The sequence below is a fragment of the Mastomys coucha genome, unplaced genomic scaffold (assembly GCF_008632895.1).
Source record: "Mastomys coucha isolate ucsf_1 unplaced genomic scaffold, UCSF_Mcou_1 pScaffold1, whole genome shotgun sequence".
Taxonomy (NCBI): domain Eukaryota; kingdom Metazoa; phylum Chordata; class Mammalia; order Rodentia; family Muridae; genus Mastomys; species Mastomys coucha.
This window is the reverse complement of record NW_022196891.1, coordinates 81,442,348-81,457,043: the sequence shown is the minus strand read 5'-3', so window position 1 is coordinate 81,457,043 and position 14,696 is coordinate 81,442,348. Positions and strand designations below refer to the sequence as shown.

At 44.3% G+C, this 14,696-nt stretch overlaps 1 long non-coding RNA gene across 1 annotated transcript; it reads right to left on the bottom strand.

Annotated features, from left to right (window-relative positions):
- Positions 1 to 2,029: 2,029 nt before the first annotated feature.
- LOC116071638 lies at positions 2,030 to 6,854 on the bottom strand. The gene is made up of 3 exons (XR_004111042.1): positions 6,658 to 6,854; positions 3,470 to 3,712; positions 2,030 to 2,193 (listed from the first exon to the last, which is right to left on the bottom strand). It is a non-coding gene; the product is annotated as an uncharacterized LOC116071638 (long non-coding RNA).
- Positions 6,855 to 14,696: the final 7,842 nt, after the last annotated feature.

Sequence of the window (14,696 nt, the reverse complement as noted above, 5' to 3'; positions counted from 1 at the left end):
CCTCCATATGCGCTTCCCTACTGTTAGGTCCTCCCCTCCATATGGACCCCCTATTGTTAGGCCCCTCCCCTCCATATGGACACTTCTTCTGTTTTCATGCCTTATGTAAACCTTGTATTTCAATACCAGCAGACTGGCTCTAGAGTTCACTTCATTCTTCTCTTTAAACGTGTCAAATAACCCTCTCTATAATGTGCCCAGAAATGAGAGGGACAACATCTCTGAACAATATCTGTGTCCTTGAAAAGACAGAGCTCCATAAAGGCCTGATCTGCCATTCTTCCTCAGCCAGCTTCATGCTTAGCCAACCCCTGAATGGGCAAGTTCAACCACATTAAGATTTTCATTTATTTCTATTGATTCTTTGGATTTCCACACTGAGCAAACAACAGGGTAAAGATAAGTTTGAACTTCAGAGAAGCACTAAGCAATTGCTATTAAGTATAAGCGTCTCCCCAACATGGCAGGGCATATGAAAATAATTGTTGAGAAATTCAAATTTAACTGTGCATATCATATTTTATATGGCAACCCTAAGTAGGCCATATCTCCTGTCTGTCTGGATGCCAGCATCAAAAAGTCACTTTTGTCCATTGAGGAAAATTGGGGATGCAAACACACAGACAGACAGACAGACAGACAGACAGACAGACAGAGAGACAGATAGACACACACAGAGGGAAGGAAGGAGGAAGGGAGAGAGGAAGGGAGGAATTAAGGGAAAGAGAGAGGGAGAGAAAGGGAGAGGGAGAGAAAGAGAGAGAGAGGGAGAGAGAGGGAGAGAGAGGGAGAGAGAGGGAGAGAGGGAGAGAGAGGGAGAGAGGGAGAGAGGGAGAGAGAGGGAGAAAGAGGGAGAGGGAGAGAGAGGGAGAAAGAGGGAGAGAGAGAGGTTTGTCTGCTTAGAAACAAAGTGTTGGTCAAGTGCCTCAGGCCTGGCTTAGCTCAGACAGTCTGCTCCACCAATCACCTGCATATTCTTTGCCTTCTTTCAAGTCCTGGTGAGAGTTGGGGAGATGATTCTGGCTCGCAAGTTCTGGTTCTTACACTTTGCTGGCTGCACAGCCCAGGGAGCCAGTCCCTTGGACTAAAACAGGCCCCTTAATGTTATTTTAACGATGTGATCCCCACATTGCAAACGGCCCTCTTAGCTGTGGCCTCTAGAATAAAGTAATTGACCTTGACGCCATTTAGCTGGGGACACATAACTCATGTCATGGTCAATTATCTCTTGGTAGACTTCAGCACAGTGGAGGCCATTGTCCACATAATGACTATCGGGCTCGAAGGGTCTATGACTGTGAGGGCCCCTCACAGGCCTCACCTGCCAGGTGTGAGCCAAGTGCTATTCATATCTGCCCCGCAGCACTTAGCGCTGTGCCTGGAACACTCAGGATCCTGACAGACAGGGCTCTGTGCTAGATGAGGAGTCACAAGAAGTTACAAGTGAAATCTTGTCCCCAATTGTCAAAAGGTTCAGTCTAGAGGTTTCAGTAGATGGCGAGGGGTGCTTAGAACAGACACCCAGAGAACTTTGGGAGTTGGAGGATTCCCTGGCTTATTGGTATTTAGAAAAATAAACTGAAGGCCAAGAACAGGCTTTATAACTAGAGTCAGAAGATTGAAGTTCAGAACACTTAGCTTTACCTAGGGTCTTTAAGCAAGTTACAATGTTTTCTGTCCTCAGTTTATTCACTTGCAAAATGGAGATAATATTGCAACGCAGCTCTTAAGACAAATATAATCATCTACAAGCTGGAGAATATTTTGTCATTGTACCATGAAACGTGCAAAGCGCGGAACTGTGCCATGCCCATCGCAGACAGTTTCACCCAGAGGTAAAGGTGGGATGCTGCGTCAGTGGCCTGGGTTTATACAAGTTGGCTCTGTCATTTGCTGGCTCCCTGACCTTTAGCATGTAGTTAAACATCCGTGCCTCGGTTTCCTCTTTTGTTAAGTGAAGATAATTGTGCCAATTAGCTTAAAATAATCTGTGAACATTAATTGAATTACTGCACATGACTACAATAAATACTCAGCCAATGCTATTTACAATTAGTATCAATTGCAATATCCGGGTGTGGTGGGGAGACAATGGGTGTGACGTTTGGGGCTGCTGGCTGCCGACATAAATTATGGACTCACTTAATTATAGACATCTTTCTGTTCCAACATGGAGAAGGTCAGTTCAAGAATCTAGGAAAGAGAGATACAAATTTTGTTTTCTGTTTAGTACATAGTTTTCAATTCAAGAGATACTTCTAAGATCACGTTGCTCTATCAATAACCCTGAACAGCTGCCAAATCGAAACATCAGTGCTGGAAGATGGGGAGAGATGGAAAACTGATTTATTCATTCTTAGTCAATAAAACATGCAGGCGGTAGCCAGATTACAAACACCCCATGCAAAGTGAGATTTACAAGACATAGTATCAAAAGATGGAATTAGCCCAGCTTAAAGCAGAGCTCTGTTGAAGCGAGTTCTAGTAGAATTTACAAGGAGAAGCCTCAAATGATCAGGACTTGGGGACCTTTGGGAGTCAGCACCCGCCATCCCCCAAGGTTTGCTAGCAGCAGCTTCGATTTGCATTTTCCAGAAGGCAAGTTGGAGTGTTTTCTAAAAACACTGTAGGGGAAAGGAGAAAAACAACCCGACTGGATGCATCGGCTTTGTTTAAAACTTCCTGTTACTCAGGACTGTTAGGTTTATAAATCAGAATTATGTGTCCAACAAGGAAATGGGAGGTAAAACTATTTCCAAAAGAAAAAAAAAAGAAAGAAAGGAAGGAAGAAAAAAGAGAAAGCAAGTGATTCATTTTAGTCAAAATAATTGAAAATGCAGAGTCTGCGCATGCGCGGCTGCTGGGCCCCAGGCTTATATTTTGCCTTTGCAACAATGTAGCTGATTTCATGCTGAAGATGAGCTCCTCGGATCAGGGATCCTTACTCCATTTGGTGGAATTACACAGGGCCCGATCCTTGACAGCTTGAAGGATTTTACTTCTGCTTTACTAGAACTGGCCTCCAAGAAACAGCAGAACTATGCAATGCTCCTTTTGTGCAAAAGAAAAAAGGGATAGAGGGAAGGAGGAAGGGGGAAAGGGGAGGAAGAAAGGGGAGAGGATAAGAAGAGGAAGAGAGAAGTGTGGAAAGGAAGCCAAGAAAGAAAAGGGAGAGGAGAAGAAAGGAAGGAAAGAAGGAAGGAATGGGGGAACGAAGGAAGAAAGACAGGAAAGAAAATGAGGAAGGAAGGAATGACGGAAGGAAGAAAGGAAATGAGGAAGGAAGGAGGGAAGGAAGGAAGGAAGGGAGGAAATGAGGAAGGAAGTAATGAGGGAAGGAAGGAGGGAGAGAGGGAGGGGAAAAAGGAAGGAAAGAACAAAGGTACATAGGAAGGAGAAAACTTCATTATTTTTTCTAGTGGCACCAAGTTAGACCAAGTCTTACAGCAGAGTACCTCTTGGAATTTACCTTTGAGGACCCAAATCACGTCTGGGTACAGGGTCCTAAGTGAATGCAGCTCATAGAAGATGTGGAAGGTGAGCTGGCTGGAACATGAAATATGAGAGCCTTGAATGGTGCCACCAATCCCCAGGACTACCACACATTTCCTTGGTGTTTAGGTAGGGCATCAGAGAGAGCCCGAGATTGAGATCTCGGGGTTCCCAGCTTTCTTCCTAGAACGTCCAAAGCATCCACGCTTGACATAAAACGCTGCAGGGAAAGTTAAATGGCACAGAGAAGGTAGCACAATGAATGGAGATCGCAGAAGAGGAGGGGCTTCTCTATCCACCCCTCCACGCCCCCACCCCCGCTGGAGAAATTGAGGAAGGTAGCTTGTGGGAAATCGGCTTTGAAGCAGAGCTCTGGTGTGCGGTCAGGAGTCAAGGGAAGGTAGCCAGCAGAGGGTTATGGAGTTAATAATAACATAGAGGAGAGAGTCCAGAGGGCAGTCGTGAAAATGGATGAGAGCTCTAACTGCTAGACCGCAGTGCTTCTAAATGTCGGTCCGCTTTCTGTGTGAACTTTCTGTGTCTCCCATTCCTGTTTCCAAGCTCTAAATGTGCTATCGTGGAGAACAGGGCATTTATAGGCTGTCCTGAAGATAGGATTGCTTTATGATTTACAAAAATTAGCTCCCGGGAATGGAAAGGGGATAAAGGGATTGATGTGCCTGGATCGATCTCTAGGTTAGAGAAGAACTGAGAACTGACTAGAATCCCACAGAGTAAGCCCCGGGGTGGGGCTGAACACAGAACCTCCAGCTGCCTGTTCCAATTTCTGGGCTCTTCTCTAAAAGGAGCTGGGGAGACTGATCTTGGTAAATATGGTGGAGTTCTTTGTATTCCCGTGACCCAAATGAGGGAACTCCAGGGCAGCCATGGGAACAAGACTTACCTATATACATTCCCACCCCAAGACTCAGAAAGTCCTGTGAAGAGAACTTTTAGAAATTAAAGCCTCTACACACATCGTTCATCTTTGCAAATATGGCCTCACCCAGTGGCAGGCAAGACAGGAATCTCATTTATACCCATAGAAAAGTAAACACTGTAGGAGAGGCAGAAAATACAGGGGCCATTTTAACAACATGGAAATGGCGGGGGTTTGTTAATCGATACAGTTTTGTTAATTGCATGAAAAAAATTCGCACAGCTGTGTTCCTTTCATTTAAAAGAAAAGAGAAGGAAGAGATGGAGAGAGGAAGGGAGGAGCAAGAAAGGGAGGGAGGAGAGGGTACAGAGTGGAGAAATGAGATGGAAGAATGAAAGAAAAGAAAAGAAGAGGGGAGAAGAAAGGGAGGAGGGAAGGAGGGATGGGAGGAAGGAGGGGTGAAGGGAGGGAAGGAAAGAGGGAGGGATAGGAGAAGGGAAGGAAGGGAGGAGAAAGTGAGGGAAGCAAAGAAGGGAGGGAGGGATCAGAGGAGGGAGGCATCAGAGGAGGGAGGCATCAGAAAGGGGAGGAGAGGAGGGAATAAATTGTTGGATTTTTTCCCCCATTCAACATACAGCCTTGTGGCCCCAGGTCCCTTCCCAGGTCCAGGAGAGAAAGGGACCATCCTCAGTCCATGAGACACGTTGTGACATTCGGTTAGAGTTCTTAAGATTGGTACGGTTTTATGATGAGTTCTAAAACCTCTCTCTGTTGATGATTTGCCTTACTAAAAGAATGGCCATCCAAATCCCGCTTGCGTGTGTTTGTGTCATGTGGGGTGACTTCGGAAACAGGCTTTGCTGTGGACATGTTCCTCTCACTGGGCTCTCGGGCCCCACAGAGTACACATTAGGCAGCAGTCCTTTTTCTTAGAATGGGTTTAATCAAGTGCAACTTCCCCTTTCTAGCCCAGGACTAACCGAGTCCAAGCTTCGGCTTTCTCATTTAGTAGACAGTAAATTACAGGAGCGACGTTTTTGTATATGGCCAGTGATTTTTTTTTCCCATGTGGAACGAGAGACATCGTGGAGGGGCAGACCTAGCAGGCAAGACGTGCCATTCACTGTTCTCATGAATAGGGTACTCCCAAGTAGGAAAGAGTCATACTCCATAAAAGTAAATGAATATTTTTCTGGTTTTTTTAAACCTTTATGTATTGTGTATGTGATGTGTGTGCTCACAGGAATGCATGTGTGTGAGCGTGTGTGTGAGTGTGTGTGTTTGTGTGTGTGTGTGCATGTTTGCCCAGTGTGCACGTGGAGGTCAGAGGACAACTGACACGAGTGAGCCTTGCTTCCTACCATGTGAGGTTCTGGAGATAGAACTGTGGTCATCCGATTTGGCAGTGGGCATCTTCCTACGCTAAACTATCCTGCCATCCTGGAAATTAAAAAAGCTTACAGCCCTCTTTCTTGCCACTGGAATTTTGAATTCTGTGGTAAACTGGTGAAAGAGAAAGTACAACTTGTACAAGAAATGAGGGAGAACCTGAGATGTGGGACACTGGGGGACTTTGAACACACAGGCAACCAGAGAATAAAGCAGAGGCAGCAGAGGCAATTCACAGAGCTCCCGGGGAGAGCCATTTCTCTTGGAAGTCTGATATTCTCCATAGTTGATGTAAACAGATAATAATTATTAGCATGTATTATTGTGCTTCCAATTATACTTACATTCTGAAGCTTAGGCTTTGGTTTAGATAATTGAAGGTGATTACATTATGGTGGAGGACATTAAATAGCCAACCAATGACTTTCAGGCAGGAACTGGAAGAAACCTCAAGTTCTATCTTTTTTTTTTTAAAAATGGATGTATAGAGTATGATCTTGTCCCTCTTTCCTCCTCTCGCCTTAGAGGAAGACATGATAGGGCCTTTGGACAGGTTTTATAGTGACCTATTAACTGCTAAGACTGAATGTTCAAACTGAGAAGCCATGGTTGTCCTAAATCTGAAACCAGAGCGGAACCACTCAGCAGTTCAAAGCAAGAATCCCGCCCCTCGTTGCAGCCAATCAGCAGCTGTTCGAGAGCGTGTTCTTTGTCCACTCCCTCCTCCTGTTTCCATCCCATCGGGCACTGCGCTGTTTTGTTTCTGACTCTAGCTCTGTCCGGAGATAAGCTCATTCGATTTATCTGCGCTTCGGATCATGAACAACCATCCCTCTTAGATTAGGCATGTTTCACGTGAGGTCACCCCATCCTGCGTTTTCCTGTGGTGAAAATACCTTGTCTGAAAGGCAACCCAGCCATACAGAGGAAGAGGGGCACAGGGGACTGCCACGCTGTGATATATGGTGACGTTTCTGAAGAAAGTCAAAACCATTTAAAGACCAGGTTTTGATGAATTGCAGGAAATGGTGGATTTACAGCCATTCCAGGACTCCTAGGGACTGACTGTCATTGGGTGACCGTGAGAGTTTTAGCTGGCTTGTTGTAGAACCCAGATCAAGTCTGTGACGGAACAGAGGGCTCTGTTTGGCTCTCCTGTGGTATAGAGGTCGCTTGTGGGAGACATGTTAAGATTTTTTTCTTGAGTCTCGCTTTTTCATTTATGTGTACATGTGTGTCTGTATGTGCACATGCACATGTGTACAGGTCCTCACAGAGGCAAGAAGAGGATGTGGGATCCCCTGAAGTTGCAAATGCAGGTGGCTGCCAGCTGCCCAATTTTGGTGCTAGGAATTCCACCCTGATTCTTAACTGCTGAGCCATCTCTTCAGACCCACAAACACTTAAATTGCTTTTTTTTTCTTGCTTATCCGAGATTCATTTCTATTTGTCCGCTAAGGTTAATAATTAACAGGAGGGAGGGAGATGCCTACTGTAAAATGCTTTGCCTTAAGTAGAGAGTCTTTGCTCCTGTACACTACTATGGGAGTGACTGCTAGGGAATAGACCAGCTGTTGTTCCTACGTCTGTGCACCTCCATCCTCCAGGAGCCTCGGTGCTGCCTCACGTGATATAGAAGGGACTGCTAGGCGTTCTGACCTCCTTTAATCTTGCTGGGGAACCATGGACTATCAAGATGACAGTCTAGGGTGACAGCTGAGCTGATGGGCACCATTATCCTAACATACAGTGGCTTGCTTGAGTTCACTAGGACAGTTGACAGTGACCCTAAAAGCTAATGGAACAATTGTGAGCCACCTTGAGCGAACGTTTTGATGGCTTTGACTGAACCTGTAAATGATTCAGCCCTGGGGATGCTCATTATCTCGTGTAGGGACAGCTGCAGCTCATCTGTGAATTCCTCCTTGGTTGCCTTTTGTGAGGTGTTGTACTGGACCCGTGGAGCACAGCCTGTACTACGCTCAATGTTCAATGCTCAAGGTCGATCTCTCTGGTTCTTGTGGCAAGTTCCAAGATAGGGGTCTTCCCTTCCCGACACAATGATTAAATTATTCAAAGCATGAGGTATTCTTATAAAGGCCCATAGTGTTCTAATGGGGCCAGTCATTTAGGAAGAGGTATCAATGTGCAATCAGCAGAAAAGGGGAACCCTCCGAGGAGCTGTGGCAACAGCACAGTTACTTAAAGAACACTTAAGCTGAAAATATCTCTGTGGTTTGTGATTTGCCCCAATACTGCAGTCGCTCTGAGAAGTTTCTCAAACTGGCTAATTACTTGAAAAAATGTAAGGCTTAGTACATGATTCTACTTCCCCAAATGTCCTGGGCTGCCTTCTGCATTTGGGCAGCCGCTCACATGTAAACAAGAGATGAGAGAGATCAAGCAGGTTGTGGCCCACAGACAGGAGCTGTGGAGCTCCAAATCGGCAGAGAATGCCAACTGTTGATATGGAAGATAACCACTACCTAGTGGCTATATAGGGCTGTCTGTCAAGCCCCAGAGACTTCATCAGAATAGTAGGGTGTGCTGATTCTTAAAAATGAGGAGAAAACACATGATTAGATGTGCTGAAGCCCCAGTATTCTCACATGTGCCTAGCCATGTTAAAGTAAATAGCTGGAAGTGTGTGTGTTTGTGTGTGTGTTTGTGTGTGTGTTAGTTTTGCCCTTCTTATCATGTCTTCATTTGGCTAATCAATAGCCTAAAGTGGAACTCTTAGGTACAACACTGTCCTTCCCGGTTATCAAGATGTTGTAGAATAGGTGGTTACTATTCCTTTTCTCAATGAGCCAATGTGAGGTCCGTAGACTGAAGAAAATTCTGATACATGCTACAATGTAGTGTAGCTGTGGCTCTTTCAATCTGGCCTAGAGAGGGCCGACCCTGAGCTTTATCTGTTCTCACTCAGACCATGGCCAGCAGAAAAGCTATTCATAAATCTCTCCATGAGTGGTAGACTTCCATTTTCTTTTTTTCAGACTTTATTTTTAAAATCTGTACTTACGCGTTTGACACGTCTGTGGGTGTCTGAGAAGCCCCAGAAGAGGGTGTCTGATTCTCTGGAGCTGGAGTTCCAGGAAGTTGTGAGCCACTTGACCTGTGGACTAGGAAGTGAACCCCAGTTCTCTGGAAACGCAGCAAGCACTCCTAACCACTGAGCTGTCCCGCTAGACCAGAGACTCTCAACCTTCCTTCTGCCGCAGTCCTTTAATACAGTTCCTCATGCTGTGGTCACCTCCAACCATAAAAGTATTTCCATTGCTACTTCATAACTGTAATTTTGCTACTGATATGAATCATAATGTAAATACCTGTGTTTTTGGATGGTCTTAGGTGACCCCACGTGAAAAGGTCACCTCTCTGGAGGACAGCGTGAGCATCATTTAAGTGATTAGATTATGACTTTAAGGAAAAGGAGAGATATGTGTTATACTTTAAAAACTTAACGTTGATTGTTCTTAAAAATCTTCCTCTGTGTCTGGCACGGTATTTCAAAGGTGCTTACTATTTATTTGAATTAATGGACGACGGCGTCTCAGGTCCTACAATTTCTGTGTTGCCATAACTCCCTCTTCAAGTGCCTCCACGACAGGGAGCACTTGCTGTGCTCCACATTCTCGCTTCCTCAGTCGTACCCAAGGACAGTTCTTTTTCACCCTCTGTAGGCAATTTTCATTCCTGTGGTCAGTGGTAGCCAGTAAAGACCAGCAAGACTCTAGTCTTTAAACAAACCCAGAATCCTGGGCGGGATGACCAGGCACGGGTCACACTGGAATGTGCAAGACAACTATATTTTTATATAACTCTTACTGATAATAATTACAGTTGACGTGCTTTAAGTCATAACTGTTTGCCGTGGTCTATAGCAAGACTATCTTGACCATGTCAGTGATATAAATAATGACACGGAGGTTTATTAATTTTTTAAAGCTCAGGCCTTCGCTGGACAGACTCCCGACTACTCTCCCGACTACTCCATCTCGACTAATCTTGGCCTATGCCTGCCATGTGGGATCTCTCTGGTCTGGTCCATGCTTCCACCTCCAGGTCTGCTGGTGAATCCCTCACCCCTCATTTGTTTTTTGATACACAGAATAAAGTGACATTTATTACTGAACTCTTCACATTCCATTGTACATACAGCCCAAATTTAGTATCTCAAGGATCTAAAGTTGATTTGTGGCTTTTCTGTTTTAACATCAATAGCTGGGTTTTTTATTTTTTATTTTTTTGTAATACAGCTTTAATAATGAAGAATAACCTTCTAAGAATTGTTAAACATAGTTCACATTTTTTTTTTACCACTTAGCAACTTATCATAAGGTAAGTCAGAAGGTGAACTTTGCAGTATCCATAGCTATAAAGACAGGGATAAAGAGACGGACAAAACACATGTTTAAGAGAAAAGCACATGCCCGTTATTGGTGGAACCTGACTTTAAGAAACTCTCATAGTGGGGAGCTCTAGAGTCCCACCCCTCATTTCTTCTCCCTGTGCCCCTCTCTCTCCTGAAGATCTGCCCTCCACTTCCTTCCCAAAAGTTGGCCATCAGATCTTTCTTAAAGCCAATTAGATACAATTCTAGAATGCCTTAGGCAAGTAAGGAAGAAAGAAAGAGAATAAATGGGAGCAGCCATGGGCCGTAGCCCTCTGCCAAGACAGAGCCATCAACACAATCTACAGAGACACACCTTCTCACAGTGCACCTCAATGACAGTCCACATCCGAGCAGCCAGCAACTTTTCTTAAGACCTCTTGATGGTAACTGTGGACCTGTCTATCTATAAGTAAGGATTAGTGTCAGAAAAGCAACCTCATTCTTAAAGGGCATATGAAAGTCAGGGAGTTGAGATTCGACCTCATAGTTTTCTGCTCCAGATACACGGCTACTCTAGAACCAAAGAAGTAAAAAATAAAGCATACACTTTATAACAGATAAGCAAGCACACGACTCCTTTATTGTAGGCAGCCGCTTGGACGATAAAATCCAAGATGGCACCGGTTCCCGATACACTGTAGCAATAGATGATTCCACTGCGCATGCGCCCCTCCCGAGCGGGTGTATGCTGCGCATGCGCCTCTCCCGAGCAGGTGTATGCTAATGAGGGTCTGCCGGAGAACCAATCCAGGAGGACTTGGCAGCTCAGGCTTGGGTATATAAGGAGCTGTCTCCAGGTAGTCAGGGCCATTCCATGCCACTCCACAGAAGCAAGCAGACCTGCAGCACCTAGGAAGAAGAGGAAGAGGAAGAAGAAGCAGCAACATCAAGAAGAGCCGTGACATCTAGAAGAGCTGTAACACTTAAGAACCTAGGAGAGCTGTGACACCTAGGTACCTAAGAGAGCTGTAACACTTAGGTACCTAGGAGAGCTGTAACACAAAAAGAAATTTCCTGAGTAAACCGTCGAGAGAAGAAGTCTCGGTGTTCTGTCATCATTGCTGCTGGACTGCAGAGCGCGGAACACTTTATTCTGCACGCTCTTATGCACACCTATGGTAATGCCTTTTGTGGACTCAGAGCCTTCAGCTTTGTAAAAAGAGCTGTATGCTGGATGTCTCCTCTTTCCCCAGTATAATCGTGTCTAGTGCAGAGAGTAAAGCTGCCTGGGTTCCAGACACAAATGATAAAACTGAAATCATGAAAAGTAACCAGCTTTTCCCAAGACCAGCTTTGCGGCGGAAGAAGTCTATCAAGCAAGCTTTGCTGGCCTTCACAGTCACATGCAACACCCCCGTGGGTGCCAGGGACTTAGTCCGTGCACTTCAGGAGCCTAGCATGACATAGCTGTGATCATGTAATAGAGTGAGCAAGGAAGCCTTTGCAAAACACTGAGCACACACTTCCCCATCTTACACTACTCGTGGCTTCACTGCGACAGCTCGCTCAACAGTTCTGGGTGGACCTGGAAATAAGACAGTCTGAGGGCTCCCTCATCTAAGAGCCCCTACATTCCTTATGTTCCCCATCTTTAGATCCTTTGCCTAGGGCCACGTCTTTAACACAGCAGATTGCTTCTAAATGACTTGGAATGGAAATGAGTCCCATGATCATGCTGATAGTCCGGCATACCTAGCTAGCAGAACTAACAGTGTTGTCCCCCTCCCCCACACCCACCGCACTTCAACTGGAATCTGGAGAAGTTGGGGGAACTATTGGCTTCAACTTAACAGTGGGTGGTAGGAACTCAGAAGTTTAATCCCAGACCTGCTACTAATTTCCTGGATGGCTTTTTGGTGTATCCATTAATCTCTCTCTATCACCGTTTCCTTCTCAGGAGGAGATAGAAAGAATAATGGAATGTTTTATGCATTAATGCATTTATGATCCTAATGTGTGCTATAAAAGCATAGCTTTCTAAAAATGTTTGGTGGTAAGAAGTAAATCAAAAAGAATCTAGTTTCTGGTCTTTTAATATGATGCGTGAACAAGATTTTGTGTGTGTGTGTGTGTGTGTGTGTGTGCCATAGTTAGAAACAAGACCTGAAGTAGACTAGAGAGCTGTGTAGTTTGTCATATAAAACAGCACTGTATTTTCCAAGGGCCAGAATGGAGTTCTCTACTAATAACCACAGAAGTATCTTAAAGGAGACACAAGGGGCTTCTTTTGGTATCAGGACTAATAAAATAGAAATCTCACACTATCTCAAGAGGAGTGTTTTCATTAGTCACAGGCATTGTTAAACTGAAAATGGTCTCATTAGGACTCTGGCTGGAAGTCCTTAACTTTTTTTCTGGTACAACACATCACTTTGGCCATGAATTTTGAAAACAATTCACTGCATCAGCACGATTTATATGAGAGCAGAGAGGATGACGTGACCTCCCAGATGTTGTCTGCATGAACTACATTGCCTATTCTCCGAGAAATGCTCTTGACTATTGTGCATCTATAAATTCTTCAGCCTTGTAGGAAGAGATGGGAAGGCCCTAAGGAGAGCTCAAATCTTGCGAGATAGAATCAATATGGGGTTCAGTTTTTGAGGTGACTTCTAGGCCATTCTGATTTTAAAAAGGCATTTCTATAACTTCGATGTAGTTGCTTAGTTTTACTCTTTAGTAAGTTTTGTGTTTAGAGATAATTGTTTTTGACATCAAAACAATGAAATTACTTTATTTTAGAGATTGTACCCATGTCAGATTTCTTCTGTATATTCAACAAGAATATCTGCCTTGAGTTCCTAAAATGTCAACTGAGTCAAAGTGGTTCATGTGGTTTTATATGAAAAAAAAACACAATTTATTTTTAATTTTTTTAAAAAAAATATTATTATTGTGGTGGTGGTTGTTCTTCTTATTATTATTTTACTTATTCACTTTACACCCTGATCACTGCTCCCCTTCCAGTCACCCCTCCCATAATCCTTACCCACATTCTCCTTTCCCTTCTCCTCTGAGGGGGTGGGGGCCCCCTGGGTATTCTTTCATAAGAGTCCCCAAGCCCTGGCCATTGTTTGGCTGTGGGTATCTGTGTCTGTCTGAGTCAGCTGCTGGGTGGAGCCTCTCAGAGGATAATATGCTCCTGTCTGCAAGCAGAACAGAGTATCATTAATAGTGTCAGGGACTGGTGCTTGCCCATGGGGTAGGTCTCAAGTTGGGGCAGTTATTGGTTGGTCATTCCCTTAATCTCTGCTCCATCCTTGGTCCCTGAATTTCTTGGAGACAGGATAAATTTTAGGTCAAATGCTTTGTGCGTGGGTTGGTGTCCCTATTGCTCCACTAGGGTTCCTGCCTGGCTACAGGAGGTGGCCTCTTCAGATTCTATATCCCCAATGTAGTGAGTCACAGCTAAGGTCACCCTCATTGATTCTTGGATACCTTAGCCACAGTCTCTGTCTCTTCCTGGAGATGCCCCCTACCCCGTCAGTTGCAGATTTCCATTACCCCCTGCCACTCCTTTCTCCGTCCTATCTCCTACCCAGTTCCCTCCCTCTATCTGCCTCTTATGACTATCTGATTCCTCCTTCTAAGTGAGATTCATACATCCTCACTTGGGCCTTCTTCCTTGTTTAGCTTCTTTGGGTCTCTGGAGTGTAGCATAGTACTTGAATTTTATGGCTAATATCCACTTACGAGTACATATCATGCATGTCCTTTGGGAATTGGTTACCTCTCTCAGGATGATATTCTCAAGTTCATCCACTTGCTTGCAAAATCCATGATGTCTTTGTTTTTAATAGCTGAGTAGTATTCATTGTGTAGATTTACCACCTTTTCTGTATCGATTCTTCAGTCAAGGGACATCTAGGTTGTTTCCAGTTTCTAGCTATTACAAATAAAGCTACTATAACATAGTTGAGCAAGTGTCTTTGTGGGATGGTGGAGCATCTCTTGGGTATTTGCCCAGGAGTGGTATAGCTGGGTCTTCAAGTAGAACTATTTCTAGTTTTCTGAGTAACCACCAAATTGATTTCCAAAGTGGTTGTAGAAAAAAGACGACTTAGAAAGTTATAAGCAAATAAATAAACCAGTTTAAAGACGCTGTTGTACCAAGGGTCCACATTGTGTCTAGAGGGCATGGTGGGAGTCTGTATTATTTCTCTATCTATATATTAAGTAAATCTATGGATCATTCTCTATCTATCTATCTATCTATCTATCTATCTATCTATCTATCTATCTATCTATCTCATGTATGCCTCTCTCTCTTTATCTGTCTCTCTCATGTGTGCATGTGTCCGTATGTCTGTCTGTGTGTTTCTTTTATTGGAGATGGAAGCAGGGCCTTGAACAACCTAGGCAAGTGTACTACAGCTCGTTTGCTCGCGAGATCACTTTGATTTGGGGTTACTTGTTTGGTGGCAGAAAGGGGACAGAAATCAAGGCCAAAGGCAGATTGAATAAGTCAGATTTTATGGAATTATATTTTAATTTAATTATATTTTAAGTTGGGATCTATGTACTTGGGGCTGAACC